A 22,689-nucleotide genomic window follows, 5' to 3' on the forward strand; every position below is an offset into this window, starting at 1 on the left:
TCATAACAATGGTTGGATAGTACTTACACATTTAGCACAACTTAGCTCAGGCTATATCAATACCCTCTGAAGCACATAATTAAGGCTGAATTATGCTCTCTGGGTTGCACCCTAGTGTAAATCAAAAGTAATTTCATTGCCTCCTCTGAAGTTACTACTGCTTTTTCACCCTGGGCAAAGAGAGAATAAATGTGGTTTCTTGAATGGTTTCTCATTCGTATTCAGAATTCCAAAGTATTTTAAGATTTTTTAAAGAAATAATAATAATAATCAAGGTCCACATGTGGAACAAGTAGATCTTGATTTCATTTGGTTTCTCTGAATGCCGTCTTCCAGCCCCGCAAACCCTCCAGTGGCAATTTCTCATCTAAATAGTTCACGCTGTAGGGTTTTAAAGTTTGACCTGATTTTACTTGTGGAAGAGAACATAAATTGGGGATTGAGAATGAAGGAAATCCGAAGTTGACTTTTCTTACAGTCTCTTGGACTGGGTGAGCAAGCGACAGTCTCTCTAATCTAATATGATATAGATAAAAGAGGGGACTCTTTGAACATCTTAAAGAAACAGAACTCCTTTATTCTAGTTCAAAAGAAAAGAAGAATGAAAACGCATAGCCTTTGGATAGGTATGAACAGATTGACGTATTCATGAACCTCCGGTCTCTCAGTGATCACTACAGCTTGTTCCTTGAACCTGTTTTCTTGCAAGTAAGCTTCACTGAGTTCACATAGGATGCCCCGCTTGTCACATTAGGGTGCCAGGATAGTCAACCCCAGAATAGTCCAATCCAAATGGAAGGCTGGCAAAAGTTGGTTTTGAGCCAGCATTGCTATTTCTACCCAGGGTTGAACCAAGACATTTTGATGCCTGAGGTGAAAAACAAGATGGTGTCCCCTCCCTTTCCATAGACAAAAGCTGACTGGATTGGCAGTGAAATCTTTCTACATCACTGGCAAATGGACACCCTCTTCCACTGCACCTGAAGCCCAGAGAGCCTCAAAATGCAGGCTGCATGGCTCACAGTACTCTCCTCCAACACATTGGTGCCACCTTCCAGTATCTGCCACCTGAGGTACTTGCCTCAGTCTCCCTGATGGTAGGGCCGGAGTCAGCATTCCCACCTGTAATATGGGGATAAGAGTAACTTGTCTTACAGAGGTTCATATGAACCTTAGGAGGGGGAAATGGCATTTTGTCAGCAAGTGTCAACTAAGGGCATGTCTAGGGGGATTCCGGGAGCAGGGAGGGATGACCCCTCCCTTTCCCTGGGATATCAGCCTACCCATTTTTCCTGCTTTTTCCCGTGGTCCCAGGCTGAACCTGAGACCGTGGGACTTGTGGCCGGGAATCCCATTGTTGTCCTGGCTCCTTGCGAGTAACCGTGAGTAGCCGGGAACCAGGCACAAGCCACAGAGCTCCTCAGAAGCTCTGAGCCCATCGGGGTGGGGAGAGCGCATGAGCACTCGTACACTCATTTTTTATTAAAAAACAAAATGACGTCCTCTTCCTCCTGGGACGTCACGTACTGTGTAGACTGAGGGGGAGTGATCTTGCGATCATAACATTGTGAGATCATCGCCCTCAACCCCCCCCTCATCTAGCCATGCCCTAAGACTTTCATAAAACACAAAGCCCCCTTTGATTATTGCTTGGGTTTGAAGTGTCCTTTTCTCCCACACCCAGAATGCATTTCTCATTCATCTGCAGAAGAGAAACAACGAGAACTCTGACCAGATTAAGCAGCGGGTGGAATATCTTTGCAAATAGTTCTCCCGTCCTTTCTATCAAGGCATGAAGGGGCTTAAGGATCCCCTGGGGAAAGTACCTTCAGAATGTATTTCATTCTGAAGGCACAAAACACCATACTGATTTAGTCTCAACAGAGATTTGTGGGTCATTTCCCAGCACATTAAAGAATGAGGAATCGAAACACTCACTAATTTACATCCCTCCCTCAAGAGGCGAGGAGGAGGAGGAGGAGGAGGAGGAGGAGGTGGAGGAGGAGATGGTGAAATGATACCAAACTGTTCTGAAGACATATGATATTCCTCATTCATAACTAGCAGGGGATTGTGAGAGAGGCTATCTCAAACAGAACGAACAGTTTTGGTGAGGCCATCTAGCAAAGGTGGATTCTGAAAGCATATTTTTAAAAAATAAGTTTTTGGATTTTTTAAAAAGATGCTGACAATCCTTATAGACAATTCAAGGAGAAAAAATGGCACAACCAATGTACAACTCACACATGCTCCTGTAGGTGTTACTATCAAAGCAGAGGAGATGCCTAGTAGCCATCCTATTCCATTGTACAGTAGAGGGGGAGACAGAGAACAGGGTTATTCCATCAAGAGCCTGGCTACCTCTGGCTCTCCACAACTGTTACCTAGCTGGCAGTGATTCCATCAGGCTACCTGCTCTGCTTCCATCCCAGATGGTTGTGCTAAGAACCACAGTCATGTCTCCAGAGTCTGAGCCAAGCAGTTGGGAGTCCAAGCATCCAAGAATTCTGAGGTGGTCAACACAAACAAGGATCAGCAAATAGGGCAAGGTCTCAAAAGGCAGCTCCCATCAGCTCTGGCCAACATGAGTAACAGAGATGATGGAACCCAAAATATCTGGAGGACACCAGTCTTCTCAAACTAGAAGTGTCTCTTCCCCAGCATCTTCTACCTGGCAACTGTAGCTGGAGTTTCCAGGGATCAAACATGGGAGCTTATGCATGCAAGGCTGGTATTCTGCTCCAGAGCTGTGTCCCCTCTGAAGGTGGTTGGCTCCCTTGACATGGCTGTCATGTTTCTCAGAAAACTGAATGTCCCATGTAGACATTCAGCAGACATCTGAGTCTGCCACTGAAGGCCTAGACTGGCTCTTAGCTACTTTTTATTCATCAATGATTGGGACATGGGACAATCACCTCCGTGACCCCTCACAGTTGCTTGCCCCATGTCCCTTACTTCATAGGGGATGCTTCTTTGTCTTATATCCGGGCCAGAGAGGCACTACTCCTGATGAACTCATCTGACTGGGTGTCGTGTTTCTCAGAACACTCCTGCTTTCGATTGGAGGCAGACGATGAGGCTTGCTAAGTAATCCACAAAGCTTTTATTAAGCAACAAACATCTCTTCTAACTGAATAGAGTCTAACCTCTTCGAAACGTCGCCCTAGGCAAAACTATGCAAGACAATTGTCCGCTCAAGAAGAATAGGAAGCCACTTCGCAAACGCCTGGTGTGGAGGAAGGTTCTGGCATAATCAAACCAACTTTCTCACACCTTCCTTCCACCTTGTGCATTTGAGCTTTCGGCAGACCCTAGCATCAGTGAGCTTGTCGGGACGCTCACCTCCGGAAGAAACCTCACTTCCCACTGAGTGTGTAGGATTTGGCCTTGAGGAGATAAGCTCTGGAGAGGGCTGACTCCCAGCTGGGGAATCGCCCGTGACAGCTTCCTCCCCCACTGGTACAAGCTGGCTGGTGTCTGGTGCTACATCTCCTAGTTCTGAATCTGATTCTGAATGATTACCTGAAACATCTTCTCCCAAAACAGGGGCAGTAGGGTTAGACATGACAATGGCTCCCTTGTTGATGCAGTGACCCAGGCACATGAGATCAGCAGCTTCAACGTGGCTATGTCCAAAGGACTCCCAGCTTTCTGATGTTCTCAAAGGGAGCCTCTCCCAAATGATATAACCCCCTCTGGTGGCTGTCCCCAGAGGTGCAAAAATGGTGATCCCAGCCAGGAATGTGTGAATCAGCAACAGGGATGTATGAGAGATTCAGTTCAGTTCAGTTCTGGCAGGATCTGCCGATTTCACACCTGCCAGAGCAAGCATGGACTCAGACGCAATCTGTGTTCCGAGTCTGCATATTTCCAAGCTCGTAATGTGATTTGCAGACACACACACACACACCAACATTTTTTTTTTTTGCATTGGGCACCATACGTACATCTGAAAAATGTACATGAGAAAATGTGTACTTCTGAAAACAAATGTGCACAAATATGCTTAATGAATGGGAGAAAATGGCATACACTTCAACAATGGACACAATCGATGTGTATATTTGGGGAGAATATGTATGAAAATATGCACAGATTTTCATGCGGGAAGAAAGAAGATTGTAAACTGATTCAGACGTGAGTCAGGATGAGCTTCAAGATGGAGGACTTTGATGACCTCAGGTGTTGCTAATTTGCACATCCCTACTTAGCAAGAACATGACAGCATCAAGATAACAAAAGAATTAGGGGCCAGGGGATGAGACCCACAAGTTGTCAGGCTTCAGGTCCATGGTGGCAGGGTGAGTGCATGGGATTTGGCAGTCTAAGTCACCTGGGCCAGGGTAGGCATGGATCAAGTTCAGGAAACAGCATTAAATGGCACCGTAGGATGAACCACCAAAGCTGGCCACCACTGCTTCAAAGATCCGAAAACCCCACATAGTCCAGGCAGGTTTGAAAACGTACCACAGGCTCAGCTGAAGATGGTAGATATGTGATACTCTAGGTGACAATATTATTATTATTATTTATTTATATAGCACCATCGATGTACATGGTGCTGTACAGATTACACAGTAAATAGCAAGACCCTGCCGCATAGGCTTACAATCTAATAAAGTTGTAGTAAACAATAAGGAGGGAAAGAGAATGCAGACAGGCACAGGGAAGTGTAAACAGGCACCGGGTGGGGTGAAGCTAACAGTATAGAGTCAGAACAAACTCAATATTTAAAAGTTATAGGGAAAAGAAAAGTTTTTAGCTGAGTTTTAAAAGCTGTGATTGAGTTAGTAGTTCTCAAGTGTTCTGGAAGAGCATTCCAGGCGTAAGGGGCAGCAGAAGAAAAAGGACGAAGCCGAGTAAGGGAAGTGGAGGTCCTTGGGCAGGTGAGAAGCATGGCATCAGAGGAGCGGAGAGCACGAGCGGGGCAATAGTGTGAGATGAGAGAGGAGAGATAGGCAGGAGCTAGACCGTGAAAAGCTTTGAAGGTCAATGGAGAAGTTTATATTGGATTCTGGAGTGAATTGGAGGCCAATGAAGAGATTTCAGAAGTGGAGTGACATGGTCAGAGCGGCGGGCCAAGAAGATGATCTTAGCGGCAGAGTGGTGGACAGAGACCAGCGGACTGATGTGAGACGAAGGAAGGCCAGAGAGAAGAAGGTTGCAGTAGTCCAACCGAGAGATAACCAGTGCGTGAACGAGAGTCTTGGCAGAAGAGACAGACAGAAATGGTCGAATCCTGGCAATATTATACAGGAAGAAATGACAGGATTTAGCTACTGCCTCGATATGAGGAATAAAGGAGAGTGAGGAATCAAATATAAAGCCAAGACTACGAGCTTCCTTCTTGACCGGAGTAAGCGTGACATCGTTGACAGTAAGAGAGAATGAGAGGTGAGGAGTGGATTGGATTGGAGAATCAAGACTGAGGCAGCAGCTACAGAAGGCTAGAAGTGCCCCTATTGGCTCCTCTCATCACCTGACCCAACTGGGCTGATAAACTGCAGTACCCCCTTCCCACCATTATCAGAGTGGTGATGTGGAGCAAAAAGGATCAAGCTCACTGTTTCCTTCTCTTGCAAGCTACCCGGCAGTACAAGGAGTCAAGGGGTCAGGCCTTGCTTCTAGATTCCTTGAGTTGTGAACTCACTGATGCCTTACTGAACATTTGTGCGAATGGCCACCACAGATAAGTAGACTTACATAGTCCTGGGAAGGTTCTATGGTATCATTTTCCACACAAGTAAAAGAGTATTTACAAAACCTTTTATAAGAATTCACCACCATCCCATAGACATTAACAAGTAGAAAGCTTGTAGGGCCATGTGGAATTCCAAACCACTTCCGTGTATTTTAAGTGACTTTTTTTTCATATTTGTTCTTTGAGCAATTAATATGTGAGGAGCCTGTGGATAAACACATTAGCATTAACTAAAATCTGCTGTGGTTCTTTTCTTTAATACAACACAGAATTAAAGAGCCATTAAAACATCATCAAAATGTTCCAACACATTAGTGAGATGCTGGATCGCAAGGGACAATACAGATGTATTTGTTTAAGTTCTGGGGACAGCCTTGGCAATTAACTCCCATCATTTATTGTGGAAATATTTAAGTGAGTGTCTAACAAATAGAATACGCCAGCCATCCCAACATCCTCGCTTGGGTGGTTGCAATGGTGGTCTCCCATTCATAGAATCATAGAACAATAGAGTTGGAAGGGGCCTATAAGGCCATTGAGTCCAACCCCCTGCTCAATGCAGGAATCCACCCTAAAGCATCCCTGACAGATGGTTGTCCAGCTGCCTCTTAGTGTGGGAGAGCCCACCACCTCCCTAGGTCATTGGTTCCATTGTCGTACTGCTCTAACAGTCAGGATGTTTTTCCTGATGTCCAGCTGGAATCTGGCTTCCTTTAACTTGAGCCCATTATTCCGTGTCCTGCACTCTGGGAGGATCAAGAAGAGATCCTGGCCCTCCTCTGTGTGACAACCTTTCAAGTCTTTGAAGAGTGCTATCGTGTCTCCCCTCAATCTTCTCTTCTCCAGGCTAAAAATGCCCAGTTCTTTCAGTCTCTCTTCATTGAGGGTGTCTTGCACACAAGTACTGAAAATGTGGAACAAGCACTGATCCCAACACCACCTGCTCCTCCTCACTCTTGTCCCCAGTATACCTTCACTTACCCCCTCTCTCTGGGCCCTGCCTGTACCTCCACTTAGGGGGGCAGCAAAAGGCAAGTGAGAACAAGTGAAGGAAGCCACTCTGTCTTCTCACTCTAGTCACTGCTTGTGTGCTCAGAGAGGGCAGCTGAGCAAACCACAGCCCTAGGGAGGAGCAGCAGCAGATCCAGAGAGATATGACAAGATCCCGTTGGAGTTGCTCCTCTTCCCCATTCCAACCTGTGTGTTCACTTGCCTCACACGCTCTGGCCCAGACAAAGCAGATGGTGAGAAGGAGGAGGAGGACGTGCTCCCTGCCTCCCAAGCAAGCAAGTGGTTGCACCAATGAGAAAGAGGAGGAGGAGGAGGAGCAAGAGCAGTTGGTGGCAATGGCGGAGAGATTCTAGACTCCAAAAACCTGGAGCCATCACTGACCAGCAGATCCTTTCTTAAAGGAATCATCAGTATAGATGCAGCATCACATGCCTTTGGAAATCCTGGAGACGACGAAGATGGGAAGGCTTCTTGTCTTGATTGTGGGTTTCCAACAAGCATCTGATTGGCCGACATGGAGAACAGGATGCTGGATGAGATGGACCTTTGGTCTGATTCTTCAGGGCTCTTCTGTCATGATGGCAAGGGCCCCACTGGCCATCTTGGTTCCCCGGGGAATGCCTTCCCTTGCCACCTCGAAGAAGCTCATAGATATCGGTTGAAATCACACCTCGCCTCTATCCTTTTGGGCTGGCAGCCCTCGTCAGCACGTCAAGGATCACGCCTCAGCCATGCATAGCTAATTTCAAATCTTATTTAGCATCGAGTCTCAGAATTAAGAAGCTAAGTGACAGCTGTTTAATTAACTCCTTAAGCTGATTAGACAGCATTACCGCAATCCCCCCCAAGGAAGAGTTTATATCTGTCAAGAGAGCCGAAGGCCGTGTTAATGCTTCTGTTTAAATTTTGTAAGCTTCTAAACCAATATACTCCAAAATGTTTGACATCCTCAAAGAGGTGGGCCAGGCTCCGAAATTCCACCCCACCTCTCTTCGTTGGCATCAACAGGAGCTGCCCTGAGAATGGATAACATAACAGCCCCATATATACACTGCTGCGTACACCTCCAAATGTATACGCAAAATGTAGAATTTGATGACCGAAAAGAAATGAGGACAGTATTTGCTATGGTTTACAATTTTATTTTATTTTATTTACAATGACAAACAGACACATCAAAGTTAAATCTAATCGTTGCTAGAGTGCAGTACGTTTATGGAGCAATCCTATAGTCCCTAGACCTTGTAAGGGGACATAGGATACTGGTGATCACACACACACACACACACACACACCAAGGTTGGAGATAGCGCCCTGATCTCTGAAAGAGTCCGAGATCTGATCCCCCTCTCTGTACTTCTCATGAAGTACCATGTCAGTTGGCCTCTGAGGATGGAAAATTGACCTCGTAGGTCAAAAGGGGGCATTCTGGTGGGTCGGGAGGGGAGGAGGCTGGAGAGGCAAGGATACAAGTTATCTTGCTCTTCCAGACCCTCTCCAAAGGCCCATATAGTGCAGAAAAAAACTATTGATAGGAGGATGGGAAGGCTTGAACCCAGAAGTCTCAGAGTCTCATGATGCTGACCCCCTCTTTCCTTTACAGACAAAAATAAAGGTGGGATCCATCCAGGTCGATTTTTTTTATGGTTCTCCAGGATAATAAATTAATTTTAGTTACTTTTCCATAATCTGAGCAAAAGCTTTGACATATATTGCTGGGTATATCCCTGATTGTATCTATGCTAAAATCATGCCGTATTTCATAAAAAAATCAGACATTTTAAAAGTCTGATCTTCTATTTGCTTAGATTGGATTAAAACATTGTTCTGGCTGAGGAAAGAGCAACCATGAAGGAGACCTGGGCACCACGCTATATTTTTAGTTGTCTAGACAAAGGTTTGCTCGGTGGAGATTTAGATGCAAAAATCCAGTCTTAACAGAGAGGGACAGAGTGTCACCTCACACTGCTTTGGGAGACAGGAGAACATAAGAAGAACCATAAAGGATGTCTTGATGGGGAAGGCTGATATATAGGAAATCTCAGGTTCTAGGCATCAATCCTATATACATGTGCTTGGCAGGAACATAAGAACATAAGTAGAGTCATGCTAGAACAGACCAAGGGTCCATCTAGTCCAGCATTCTGTTCACACAGTGGTCAACCAGCTGTCAACCAGGAACCCACAAGTAGGACATTGGTGCAACAGTACCCACCTGCCCATGTTCTCCAGAATCTGCTTAGCAGAGGTATACTGCCTCTGATACTGGAGGTAGCACACAGCCCTCAGAACTAGTGGCCATTGATGGCCTTCTCCTCCAGGAATTTGTCTAACCCCCTTTTAGAGCCATCCAAATTGGTCGCCATCACTACAATGAGTGGTAGGGAATTCCATAGTCTGATTATGCACCAAATGAAGAAGTCCTTCCTTTTGTCTGTCCTGAGACACTTAAACATCTGAAGTGTGGACGTGTGGCAAATGGATGTTTGGGCAGAGACCATGGTTGAAGAGCCGCCTTCACTCATCCCAAGATGAATCGGCCATTCTGTTTCCTTAACACTTCAGTATTGTACTGCTAGAAGTGATGACTCCTTTCTTCTTCATGCGACTGTGGAGTGTATCACCTCAAGGGTTGTCAACAGAGAAGCTGCAACGCTGACACCAACAATGGTCTGTCATACATGCCACCTGCTTATCAAAGACAGGCAACCAGTCAAGTTCTAAGGTTGTCAGGTTGTCAGGCACGGATTCTTCAGAGAAATCAGTAATTAATTTCCAGGCATCAAGCTGTAGTTCCATGAAGCTCCACATTCTGCATATATTATTGTAGGTTCTCAGCAGAGTTCTTCAGCTGATAACCAAGAATGCTTGCTCCTTAGGGTGGCTTCACTCTGTCATCTCTCCCTCCTAGAGTGACCACATGGAAAGGAGGACCAGGCTCCTGTGTCTTTAACAGTTGTATAGAAAAGGGATTTCAGCAGGTGTCATTTGTATGCATGCTTACCTTTGTATGCATGCTTACCTGGTGAAATTCCTTCTTCATCACAACAGTTAAAGCTGCAGAAGCCCTGCCTTATAGAATCATAGAATAGTAGAGTGGGAAGGGGCCTACAAGGCCATCGAGTCCAACCCCCTGCTCAATGCAGGAATCTACCTTAAAGCATCCCTGACAGATGGTTGTCCAGCTGCCTCTTGAAGGCCTCTAGTGTGGGAGAGCCCACAACCTCCCTAGGTAACTGGTTCCATTGTTATTGTCATACTGCTCTAACAGTCAGGAAGCCTTCTTTTGTATCTGGTCAAGAGGGCAGCTTTAACTGTTGCGATGAAGAGAGAATTTCACCTGGTGCTGCATGAGTACAAATGGCACCTGCTGAAATTCCCTTTTTCTATACAACTGTTAAAGACACAGGAGCCCTTTCATATGGTCATCCTACCCTCTCCCCAATAAACAAACTGATGGCATCCCCCCCCTCTTTGCATTACCATAAGGAGCAAAATATGATGTCCCTGATTTGTCAAAGGATCAAAAACCTTTCCATCTCCATCCTCTAAAGCAATCCCCCCCCCCCGCAAATCTAGCCTTGAGGTCTACAAATATGGCTGTATCTGATATCGCTGAATTGCCGAGACCGCTAGGAACATGTCATGGGAAATTAGCAAATCCCAATCAAAATTTCACACACGCGGCCGGTGCAGCAGCTCCCCAGAGTGAAGGGTTGGCAAGCCGGATCTTTTGATTTCGCAGGCCCACGGTTAACCAAACCAAACGTGAAAGCTGAACGCCCTCAGGGCTGGTGTAGTCGGTGCGGAGAGGAAGCGAGGCAGGGGGTGGGGGGAGATGTCAGACAGTTTAAAAGGGTTTCCAGCAACAAAATGAACACTTTAGCGGAGGACTTCAAAGGACGGTTCCCAAAGCTAGTCCTGGCAGTGCAATTGAGCAGAGTATATATTTGCCACTTAATCAGGATGTAGCAGTGCCGGCAGGTCTGAATTCAATCCCTGCAATGTTTCTGAGAGAGTGTTCATGCATCAAAGAGCTCGCTCCTGATCAGTCAAATGCAGGGGCTTCCATCAGGCTGCAAAAGAGTATGCCTATAGGTGTGGGTGTGTGATCAAGACTGACCCCAAAGAGGAATAAACTGTGTAAACTAAGATATCAAGCTTCAAGTTCATGGGGCAAATCTCATCCACCTGGGGTACTAAGAAGGATGAACTGATTTTGTAAAATCCATTCTATCTTCATTCTTGTCAAATGTGCCTCTCCTTTCCATCTCCATCCCTGTCAAAAGTTCCTCATGTGGAGTGATTAGCCTGGAGAAGAGATGACTAAGGGAAGACATGAGAACACTCTTCAAATACTTGAAAGGTTGTCACACAGAGGAGGGCTGGGATCTCTCCTCGATCCTCCCAGAGTGCAGGACACGGAATAATGGGCTGAAATTACAGGAAGCCAGATTCTGGCTGGACATCAGGAAAAACTTCCTGACTGTTAGAGCAGTACAACAATGGAACCAATGACCTAGGGAGGTTGTGGGCTCTTCCACGCTAGAGGCATTCGAGAGGCAGCTGGACAGCCACCTGGCAGGGATGCTTTAAGGTGGATTCCTGCATTGGGCAGGGGGTTGGACTCGATGGCCTTAGAGGCCCCTTCCTACTGTTCTATGATTCTATGATTCTATGATAATGACAGGCTGAACGCGGCCAATTAGCCATCAGCTTCAAAGCCACTAAGCAACCAAACTGTGGAAGGATGACTTTTAGACAAGGATAACCGTGAGGCTTGTTCTGCAGTCAGGAGCCCCACTTTCGGATTTAGCTGCTGGTGCCTCTTCAGCTGACTGGAAGCTCGTCTTTAGACTTGCTATGGCTGGGCCTTGAAGGAACGCTTGGAATTGGGAGCCTCCGATGAGTACTGGCATGACAACACTGCTCACGGCAGGACTCTTCACTGCCAAACAGTGAAGAGTCTGGCTTTCCTCTTCAAACCATGTAAAAAATTAGTTTATCTGACACCTTTTGGCACCCCCTCAAGACGTCTCTTAGTAATGTAACACTGTGAGAGGTTTCATCTTTCCTCCCTCTCTCTCTTCACCCCCTTCCCACGCCTGGGACATTTCTGGATGTGTTCCCATGAAAGAAAGAAAGAAAAAAATGGTGGAGAGTGTTCGGGATTCCTGTTGTTTTGTTTTTCCAGAAACACACAGTTTACAAACTGGTCCCCATAAAGCTTATCAGATTCAATTCTGTCAATTGATGGTGGAACCGTCTGGGAGGTGCGGAGAAGAAATGGAAGGGAAGAGATGCGATTAGTGATGGTGCTGTCGAGGAAATCAAGCTGGGTGGTTCTTTTACCCATGCCCACAGGTATAGGAAAAAGCTTAATTAAAACATATTTTTAATTCTGCAATTGCTTTCACAATTGAGCTGATGCTGAAACCACATGTCACAAGACGGTTAGACAGATAGAGAGTGGAGTAAGATGTTTTTAAGGCAAGCTAACCAAAAAAAAAGGAAACAGATGGAGATGTATTTCCTGTAACTATTGCAATATCCATTTATGGTATTCTAGTCAGAGAAGTACTTAAACTCTGCACATGCCTAAATGCTTTGCTTCTCATTGGTTATTGTATTGCAGAGCTGTATTATGATTGGTGTAAAGGTTCTGCCATTGTGTCTGAGGGGAACTGACCCTATAAATATGTTAACCTTTCCTGAAATTATTGGGCAGTTCCTCAGGTCTTCTGAGACTGTCACCTTGCAGCGCTGCTTGTAATAAACCTTCTAAAGAGAGAGAAATTGTGTCTTGAGAGTCTGTGACCACCACTCAGCGAACCACGGGGACCCGCCCTTTCAGGTGCCAAAGTTGACTTCATTTCATTTCTTTAAAAATCTGTTATTGTTTGGGAGCTTTGTGGTTTTTTATATGTCATTGTAAGCCTCTACAGGGTTTCTAAAGGTCACAAATAAAGATTAAACATTCCAGGAATAAACCAACAAAATGTGATTATTTCTTAGATATGCAGACATGCACATGCACTAGGCATGTTGGAGAAATCCATTTGAGGGATGGAGCCCTCAATGGGCACTTCAGTCCATTTTTGACGGAGGAGCCCAAGTTGATCAGGCAGAAAATATAGCAGATTTTCTATATGCAGAAATTACTACAAATATCTTCACACACACATACAAATAGGCAAAGGATTTCTGGAGTTCAGGGAAACCAAGGCCCAATCTACACCAAGCAGGATACAACACTTTAAAAATGGTATGAAAACGTGATATGTAATGTGTCCTGGGCCTGAACAGTTGTCATAACTATTATAAACCGTTATTAGCAGTAGTGTAGATCCTGCCCAATTGCGGTGCATCGGTCGATAAATAAGAGATGAGATGTGTACAGTTCGATTTATACAGGGCCACATTTCTTTAAGATCTGCAAAGGGGGTGATTTCCTATAGGGCATCCAGTAAGGCCTGAAACAGGCCCATCTAATTTGGGCGAGGGATTCATGGCCCGTGGGTTGCCGCTGCCACATTCGCCCTCCCCACGGGTCTACCCCTTGTGGGGTAGGGAGACCTTCCGGTGTCACCCCTGACACAGGCTGCAGGGCTCTGATTGGATGAAAAGAATTGGCCTCAAAGGTAAGCCTTATCTCCCAGCTAGGCCGCAGGGCTCACAGCTGAGAGCCTCAGAACTTACCAATCACCATGACAGTGCCTGAATGTTCACCAATCCTAAATCCCGCCCTGGAATGCCCGAACCTAGCCGCCTATAAACAAATGTGACCAAACTGTGAATCAACAAATCAACCTATTTAATACTCCCTAGCTGTGTCACAGTGTGGAGTAGGCAAAAAAAACCTCATGAGCAATTCAGAACATGCATAAAAAAATCCTACTCGGCCCCCTAATGGCAACCAGAAAGTTCACACTGCGTACAAGGAGGGTGCCGCGCAATGAAGATGAAGCTGGGAGGGGGTGAGTTCCTTTTTATACACATTTAGACCCCTCCCAGCCTGGTGGCACCACATTGTGCTCAGCCTATGGCTGGCGGGGATGTCTCCTCTTTCTCCCCCTCCCACAAAAGATTCCCCACGCCCAGGCTGTGCTGGGCATGGCAGAATTGCACATGTCTCGGCTTGCAAATGGAAATTGAACCGGTCATGCCACAGAACTTTCTGAATTTGTAAAAGGGCTGGATTTCCTAGTGGACATCCCTAGGATCCTCTCTCTCTCTCTCTCTCTCTCTCTCTCTCTCTCTCTCTCTCTCTCTCTCTCTCTCTCTCTCTCTCTCCCTCCCTCCCTCTCACACACGTCTTTGTTATGAGACAATTATGAGGTCTACAAAGGTAACTACACCCAATACTCTGAAAGTGCACTGCCTGTTTGCAATTCAGTGAGGAATATATCCACAAGTACGCCTTTGAAATGTGCTGCAAATCGCGCCTCTTCAATCCAGAAGGTCAAAAGGGCACCTCTAGGGATATTTATCTACTTAGTATTTATTTATTCTCGAGTGGCTCATGCAATAAAACAGCAGGCTAACAACAACAACAACAACAACCTGAAATGCCTGGGAGAAGAGAAACGTTGTCACCTTGTGCAAAACACAGACAGACGCGCGTGCACACACACACGCACACACAAGCAGCATAGGTCCCAATATTCTTTGGGCAGGGTATTCCATAAATAACTCAGAAGGCCCTCTCTCTTACAGCCATTTACCTGTCTTTATCTGGCAAGGAAACCTAAAGGGGTTCCTCTTAAAATCAGCTAAAGGAGAACTCTGCAATGGAATCAAATGAATTCGGATTTCTATGAATCTGACCCATGGATTCCAGAGCAGACCGGCTTTTCTGGAGTTGCATGGATTCTGTGGACTCTCAGGCTGTTCATTTTTTACTTTCTGGATTTTTACGCAAATAGTAATAAAAATATATAAGCTCACCAGCTGAAAATGCACATTTCCCCACAGGCTAAAGCATGAAAATGCACTTGGGAGTTAGGCATTTTGGGAGGGAATTCCTGCACTGATCGGGGGGTTGGACTCGATGGCCTTGTAGGCCCCTTCCAATTCTACTATTCTTTGACTTATGAAGGTAAGAAGGAAGGTGAAGAAGGAATAATCTTAGTGGCACTGGAACCACTAATGCTGGACCACTGGGCAGAGGTCCGGGCCTCCAGGCCTCAGAGGAAGCTCTAAATGTCGTCTCCCCGTATGGCAGTAATTTGTGTAAATTGTGCATATTCTGCCTGTGACTCGCAGCATTTGCACAAAACTCCGCTGCAATTTGTGAAAATGACACAAATTTGCACAAATCACAGCTGCCATTCGCACATGTCAACTGCAGAAAAATGAGTGTGCATTTTCATGCAAATAATAATTAAAGAAAAAAATCTCAATGTTTAATGAGATACATTCTGAAAGTTTGAGATGAGTCAAAGTTAACATTGGAACAATGAAAAAGGGAAAGAATGCAAAATCTAAAAAATTCATCCATCTCTAGCACTGTATGAAGAATTACGTCCTCTTATCTGTCCTGAATTTCACACCTTTCAGCTTAATTGGGTGTCTCCAGTTTCTGGTATTATGAAAGAGAAAGAAGTCCACTTTTTCCACACCGTGCAATATCTTATACACCTCTGTCATGTTCCCCTTTGGTACCCTTTTTGCGAAGTTAAAAATCTCACGGGGGAATTGCTCCTGCCCCTTGATCATTTTGGTTGCCTTTTTCTGCACTTTCCCCAACTCTACAGTATCCCTTTTTAAGTACACCGACTAAATCTGTACTCAGTATTCCAACTGTGGTCGCTTCAGAGATTTATACGGAGGCATTATGAACTTGGCAGTTTTACTTCCAATTCTGTTCCTAAAGATCCCCAATATGGCATCTGACCTTTTCACACAGCAGCTACATAGAGGGTGCAATCCTGTTATCGTTGGCTAGAATCCTGCCACAGGGTCCTAACAGCACAGTTTTTCATTCTGTTCTCCTCCCCCACACCCCTGTATTGGCAGACAACAGGATTTGCTTTCTCACAATTTATTTGGCAAAAATGGGAGGCCAGCTTTCAAATAGAGAACTGCCCCCTCTAAAAGAAGACACCTGGCCATGCTAGCAAGTGAGACCTTCAAAAGGTATTTTTCCAGCTTTGGCTGATACGCCAGCTGCTCCCCTTCCTGGAGTCGGAAGACCTAAAGAAGGTAGTGCACGCACTGGTAACTTCAAGGCTTGACTTCTGCAATGTGCTCTACATAGGGCTACCATTGTGCCTAGTCCAGAAACTTCAACTAGTTCAAAATATGGCAGCCAGGCTGGTCACCGGTACACCTAGGGGTGACCACATTACATCAGTGTTAAAACCTCTTCACTGGCTGCCAATTAGTTTCCGGGCGAAGTATAAAGTGTTGGTTATCACCTTTAAAGCCCTACATGGTTTGGGTCCAGGCTACCTGCGGGATCGCCTTCTCCCGTACAATCCGCCCCACACACTCAGGTCCTCTGGGAAGAACCAACTTCAGTATGCCAAAACTAGGCTGACAGGTATTACCCAGAGGACCTTCTCTTCTGCTGCTCCCAGACTGTGGAATGGCCGCTGAAGGAGATCCGTCAACTTAACAGTCTTTTAGCATTCAAGAAATCTATAAAGACTGATCTCTTCCGGCAGGCCTGTCTGGTGGAATTTTAGGATGCTTTTAGTATATTTTTAAAGGAAGTTTTAACAATGTATGCTATGTTTTTAATCAATTTTTATGTATTTTATACTTATTGTTGGTTCCCCGCCTTGATCAGCATGGAGAGGCAGGTAAGAATTATTATTATTATTATTATTATTATTATTATTATTATTATTATTATTATTATTATTGTGGACTTTTGCTCCCAAATTACTTAAATATGTGATGGCTTTGGGATTTGCGGAAAGCACAAAGGTTAGTTGAATCCATTGCCCTGGTCCTTTTGGCCTTACAAGGTTTCTATCAGATAGGGTCCTCCCTCCACCTCCTCCTTCTTTCCCCACTATAATCCTGAACCAGTATGGATTTACATAGAGTGAGTACCACCTGGGAAATAATATCTTTCACAGTCCCACGGAAAAGCAATAAGCAAACGCTCAGAGCAGGAAGGAGAGAGGTGGATGCAAAGGCACCATCAGAAATCTTTTACAGCAAACGGACACGTTGCAGAAAAGAAACGAGTGATTGGACGCTTGTAAATCTAAGCAGTGCTGGCCCTGTTCTGAAAAGCCATTAGAGAAAAGACATGACAAGCCTTGTAATAATATCCCCGGGAACACGAAAACGGCAGCTTTGGTGCCTCGCTGAGTACACTGTGGCGTTCTGCAACAATTGTTTAATGTCTAATCCCGCTGGAATGATTACCCCCAGAACTTATGTTAATGTCAGCTCAACGCGCTCAAGAAAATAAATCTCGTCTCAACATCAGATTACGTCTTTGGGACATGCAATGTTATTTCCATAATCTGACGAAACACAGAGAATTACACACAAGGTTTTACCTGATGACAACAGTGGGACTAAGGCTTTGGCTTTCATCCTTTGCATTATGGGTTTGCTTCCTCCACCTCCTCCCTTTTTTTGCTTCCTCCAAGCGGTTGTAGAAAAAGAACCAAGCATAAATGCATAGATGGATGGATGGATGGATGGATGGATGGATGGATGGATGTCCTTCTCTGTGAGCCCCTGCCAAAGGAAGTGAGGCAGGTGGCTACCAGAAGGAGGGCCTTCTCTGCTGTGGCACCCCAGCTGTGGAATAAACTCCCTAGAGAAGTTTGCCTGGCACCTACATTTTACTCTTTTTGATGCCAGGTGAAGACCTTCCTATACTCCCAGTATTTTAACAGTTTATCATTATAGTCTTCTAACCTTGCTCTTTTAAACCTGTATTTTAAATCAGTATTTTAAATCTGTATAAATCTCTCCATTGCTGTTCAGTTTTATCCCAGTTGTGCTTTTACATATTATTTCCATTGTGTTTTTTATACTGTTGTTTGTTTTATACTGTTTCTTTTATACTTTGATTTGCGTCTGATGGTTTTAACTTTTGTCAACCGCCCAGAGTGCTTTGCCTATTGGGCTGTAAAAAAATTGCAATGAGTGAATGAATAAATTGATCAATCACATTGGGATTTACTGCAATCCGTGGCCATTATTACTGACTGGTTTCATCAGTAGTAGGATTAAATCCCCAATATTCCATCTACCTCCCAACATTCTGTCACATTTTTGTGTGACCAACAGCTAGAGTCCCGGATGGAGATTTTTGGAAGAAGAGGACAGGCTATGAAGAAAAGAGCAGGCTCGAATCTCTTTGCCTGGGCTGAACAGGTTCGATTCTTATTGCCTGGGGTTCTCAGGACGAAGAAGCGGGTTTTGTCCCATCTCCAGCAATGTCCCGCAATGCATAAACACATTTCGCCTAACATTCCCTTTTTTGTCTGCAAGTTTGCTTAACATTTTTCACAAGCAATTTTCCCAATGCAATGCATTTTTAATAAAATGTTATCCCCCCCCCCCCCATCCATCCCAATATTCCTATTTTTCTAGACATCTTTTGAGTGGAGATGTCCACTGCAAAACTCAGGAAAGTAGCAATTGTGAACTTTTGGTTCGCAGAGAGAAATTAGGGCCATAGCTAGACCTAAGGTTTATCCCTGGATCGTCCAGGGGTCAAACCTGTTCATCTAGGTGACACACAGGGGATCCAGTGCTCAGGCAGGGGTGAACCCTGGATGATCCCAGGATAAACCTTAGGTCTAGCTGTGGCCTAGGTAATTTTGTGTTAAAATGCAAACAGAACAGATCTCTGTTCCATTTGCCAGTGTGGTGTAGTGGCTAAAGTGTTGGACTGGGAGTCGGGAGATCTGGGTTCTAGTCTCCACTCAGCCATGGAAGCTCACTGGGTGAGTTTGGGCCAGTCACAGACTCTCAGCCCAACCTACCTCACAGGGTTGTGGTTGTGAGGATAACATGGAGCAGAGGAGGAGGATTATATATGCCGCCTTGGGTTCCTTGGAGGAAAAAAAGCGGGATATAAATGCAATCATCATCATCATTATCATCATCATCATCATCATCATCTCTTCTCCATTCCAACATCTCCTACCCATAGTTTTCTCCTTCTTAATTGCCCTTTCTTGCTACCCATGTAGGCATTCAGCAGACATCTGGTCTGCCACTGAAGGCCTAGACTGGCCCTTAGCTACTTTTTATTCATTACTGATTGGGACATGGGACACTCACCTCCGTGACCCCTCACAGTTGCTTGCCCCATGTCCCTTACTTCATAGGGGATGCTTCTTTGTCTTATGTCTGGGCCAGAGAGGCACTACTCCTGATGAACTCATCTGACTGGGTGTCGTGTTTCTCAGAACACTCCTGCTTTCGATGGGAGGCAAATGACGAGGCTTGCTAAGTAATCCACAAAGCTTTTATTAAGCAACAAACGTCTCTTCTCCCTGAAGAGAGTCTAACCTCTTGGAAACGTCCCCCTAGGCAAAACTATGCAAACTAAGCAAGACAATTGTCTGTTCAAGAAGAATAGGAAGCCACTTCTCAAACGCCCGTAACTTCAGAGCGCCTGGTGCGGAGGCAGGTTCTGGCGTAATTGAACCGACTTTCTCACGCCTTCCTTCTGCCTTGTGCGTTTGAGCTTCCGGTGGACTCTAGCATCAGCTAGCTTGTCGGGATGCTCACCTCCAGAAGAAACCTCACTTCCCACTGAGTGTGTAGGATTTGGCCTTGAGGAGATAAGCTCTGGAGAGGGCTGACTCCCAGCTGGGAAATCGCCCGTGAGAGCTTCCTCCCCCACTGGTACAGGCTGGCTGGTGTCTGGCGCTGCGTCTTCTCATTCTGAATCTGATTCTGATTGATTACCTGAAACATCTTCTCCCAAAACAGGGGCAGTAGGGTTAGACATGACACTGGGAAAGGTGAGGCAGGAGTGTAGCCATCAGTGATGGGTACCAGATGGCTCTCTCCACTTCTCTGCAGATCTGCTGAACCTGGAGTGTGCTTGATTTTCATTGCTGTCATGGGGATGACAACTGGATATTCCCTCCTTGCTCAGTGTGCCACAATGAGGATGAAAATGCCCCGCTCCTCAGCTGATCAGTATGGATCAGCTGAGCAGAAGGGATTAGAGAAAGGTGTGTGTGAAAGTGTGAGGGGGGAATGCCAGTTGTGGACCTGCTGACTTTGGGCAATGCTTCCACCCACTGCTAGCATGTAGTCCATAATGTCCCAACATGAGGACAATTTGGCACATCCATATGCATGGCACTTCGGGGAGTCATAAGAAGCACATATGTCTCTGACCCAAGGAACGTACAATCTAAAATAAGGCTCAGGACTAAGAGTCTTGTTAAATATCTGTAAGAAGGCAGCATTACATTGGAAAATCCATACCATCTCTTTACACTCTACAAGTTCGGAACATTAAAAGAAAATCCCTTCCTTGGGATCGGTGAATTTCTCACCCTATCCATCTCTGGCCAGGTTTAAGAGCGAGAGAGAGCATTTTACTGCCAGAGTTTCTAACAGCCCCTTCTCCAATAAACAACATTGTGTCACAGGCTACAATATTAACTCCAAGGTGGGCATTCATCAGCTTATCAACTACACAGATGGCCTCTAGATGCTTCCTGCTGCACCAGTCAATGTGAGAGATTAGTGTAATGGGCTCAAGTCCTGAAGACAGGGGACAAGTTTATTTAGTGTGTGTGTGTGTGTGTGTGTGTGTGTTGGGATTCAGTGTGAAGAGAGGGAGACAATGGGCCTGATTAGACAACATGCTAAACCATTGTTAGGCGGCTAACCTGTTTGCAGCAAATGGTTAAACTGTGGTTATGTAGTCACCATGGTTAGGAATGGTTCACATGACACACAGTCATGGCTCACACAACACACATTTTAGCTCAAAATGCTTAACCACTGTGGTTTGTGTGTTGTCTGAACAGGGTCACTGAGATGAAGCTGCCATTTTCAGCAGAATCCCTGAGTCATTCATAGCACAGTTCCACCATTTGCTTTTTGTGGGAGTTTTGCACCGTTTCATAGGCTTTCAAAATATTCTTTGAATGGAGATGAGAATGGAGTGGAATGGAATACCATGAGGGACAATGGCTTTATAGTATCACCTTTGGCTTCCTCTCTCTCTCTCTCTCTCTCTCTCTCTCTCTCTCTCTCTCTCTCAACACACAGTAATTAGCTGCCAGAAAATGTCACAACGGATCAAAATATTTGTATTAATAGGGTGACCATATGAAAAGGAGGGCTGGGCTCCTGTATCTTTAAAGTTGTATGGAGGAAAGGAACCTCTTGTGCAAGCACTGAGTCATTACTGACTCTTGGAGGGACGCCAGCTTTTGCTGACGTTTTCTTGGCAGGCCTTATAGCAGGGTGGTTTGCCGTTACCTTCCCTGGCCGTGATTACCTTTCCCCCAGCTAACTGGGTACTCATTTTACCGACCTCGGGAGGATGGAAGGCTGAGTCGACCCAAGCTGTCTGTCTGAAACCAGCTTCCGCTGGGATCGAACTCAGGCCGTGGGGAGAGTTTCAGCTGCAGAAACTGCTGCTTTACCGCTCTGCGCCACAGGGAATTTCAGCAAGTGTCATTTGAATGCATGCAACACCTGGTAAAATTTTGTCTTCATCATAACAGTTAAAGCTGCAGGAGTCCTGCCCTCTTGACCAGATACAAAAGAGAAGAGGGCACCTGCAGCTTTAACTATTGCGATGAAGAGGGAATATCATCAGATGCTGTATGCATACAAATGACACCTGCTGAAAATCCCTTTTCTCTACAACTGTAAAAGATTCAGGAGCCCTGTCCTCCTTTCCATATGGTTACACTATTAAGGAATGGGCAAGGGGGTCTACTCACAAAGAGGGGAAGGGGAACCCAACATTATCTCAGATCGTAGAGCTTTGTGAACTAACACAATTCCGGCATCCAGACCTCAATGCACTAATGGAATGTCTGAACAGGCAGCTACCTGTAGTGTGGAAAGGTGAAATTAAATCGGAATGAGGACATTTTGAGGAGTTAATTAAAAATCAAAAGCAGAGTTATAATAGAAGTAATTATCCAGGAGGCATTAAATCGGTTGTAAGCCCAAGCCATAAAAGAATTAATCAAGAAGAATTTAATATTTGATACTGTGGTCTTACTCCCCCCCACCCCAATTCCTTTCCACTAATGCCAAAATCCATTCCATTAACCGGTTTAATTGTTTGAGTTAAAGCAGAGTATAAGAAAGGGTTTCCCAGAAAAAACCAGACAAAAGAAGATGTGGTTGGAGGAGAAAAAGAAAAAGAAAAAAATTCTACTCAGGGGAGGAACAACCATTGTTATCGTAACACATGCTGCGAATTATGGGTTAGATCAAGATTTAGACCTGTGCCCAATCTACACCAAGCAGGATATTGCACTATGAAAGCAGTATGAAAGCGGTATATAAAAGACCTGGGCCTCAGCTAGATCTACGTGGTCTGGTGTGACAGAGGGGTGAGGATCTCGTGATATTTTTATGTTGAGATCTCCCCCTCTGTTTACACACAGTGAGCAACGACCTCAGATGGAGAGGACGTCACGCCCGCCATTTTCTTTTCTTTCTTTCTTTGTTAAAGGAGCAGAGCGCATTAGCACTTGTGCGCAAAAGGTGAAAGTTCTTTTTAATTTTAAATATTTTTTCTCCCTCCCTCCACCCCACCCCCGATGGGGGTGCACGCCATGCATGGTTCCCGGTTTCTCATGAGTAACCATGAGGAGCCGGAACAAACTGAGATGCCCGCCCGTATATTCCGCAGTCTCAGGATCAGCCCGAGACCATGGAAAAAGTGGGCTCAAAGTGTAGGGCAAGATCCGGGGGAAAGGGAGGGATCATCCCTCCCTGCTCCCTGGATCCCCTGTGTGTCATGTGGATGCACAGGGATGATCCTGGGGATCACCTGG

The 22,689-nt window shown here is 45.4% G+C and overlaps 1 protein-coding gene across 1 annotated transcript in view; it reads right to left on the reverse strand.

Annotated features, from left to right (window-relative positions):
• TMEM132D (transmembrane protein 132D) overlaps positions 1-22,689 on the reverse strand; it is a 95,882-nt gene that overhangs the window by 40,166 nt on the left and 33,027 nt on the right. The window lies entirely within an intron of this gene.

This window comes from Elgaria multicarinata, chromosome 18, assembly GCF_023053635.1.
Source record: "Elgaria multicarinata webbii isolate HBS135686 ecotype San Diego chromosome 18, rElgMul1.1.pri, whole genome shotgun sequence".
NCBI lineage: Eukaryota > Metazoa > Chordata > Lepidosauria > Squamata > Anguidae > Elgaria > Elgaria multicarinata.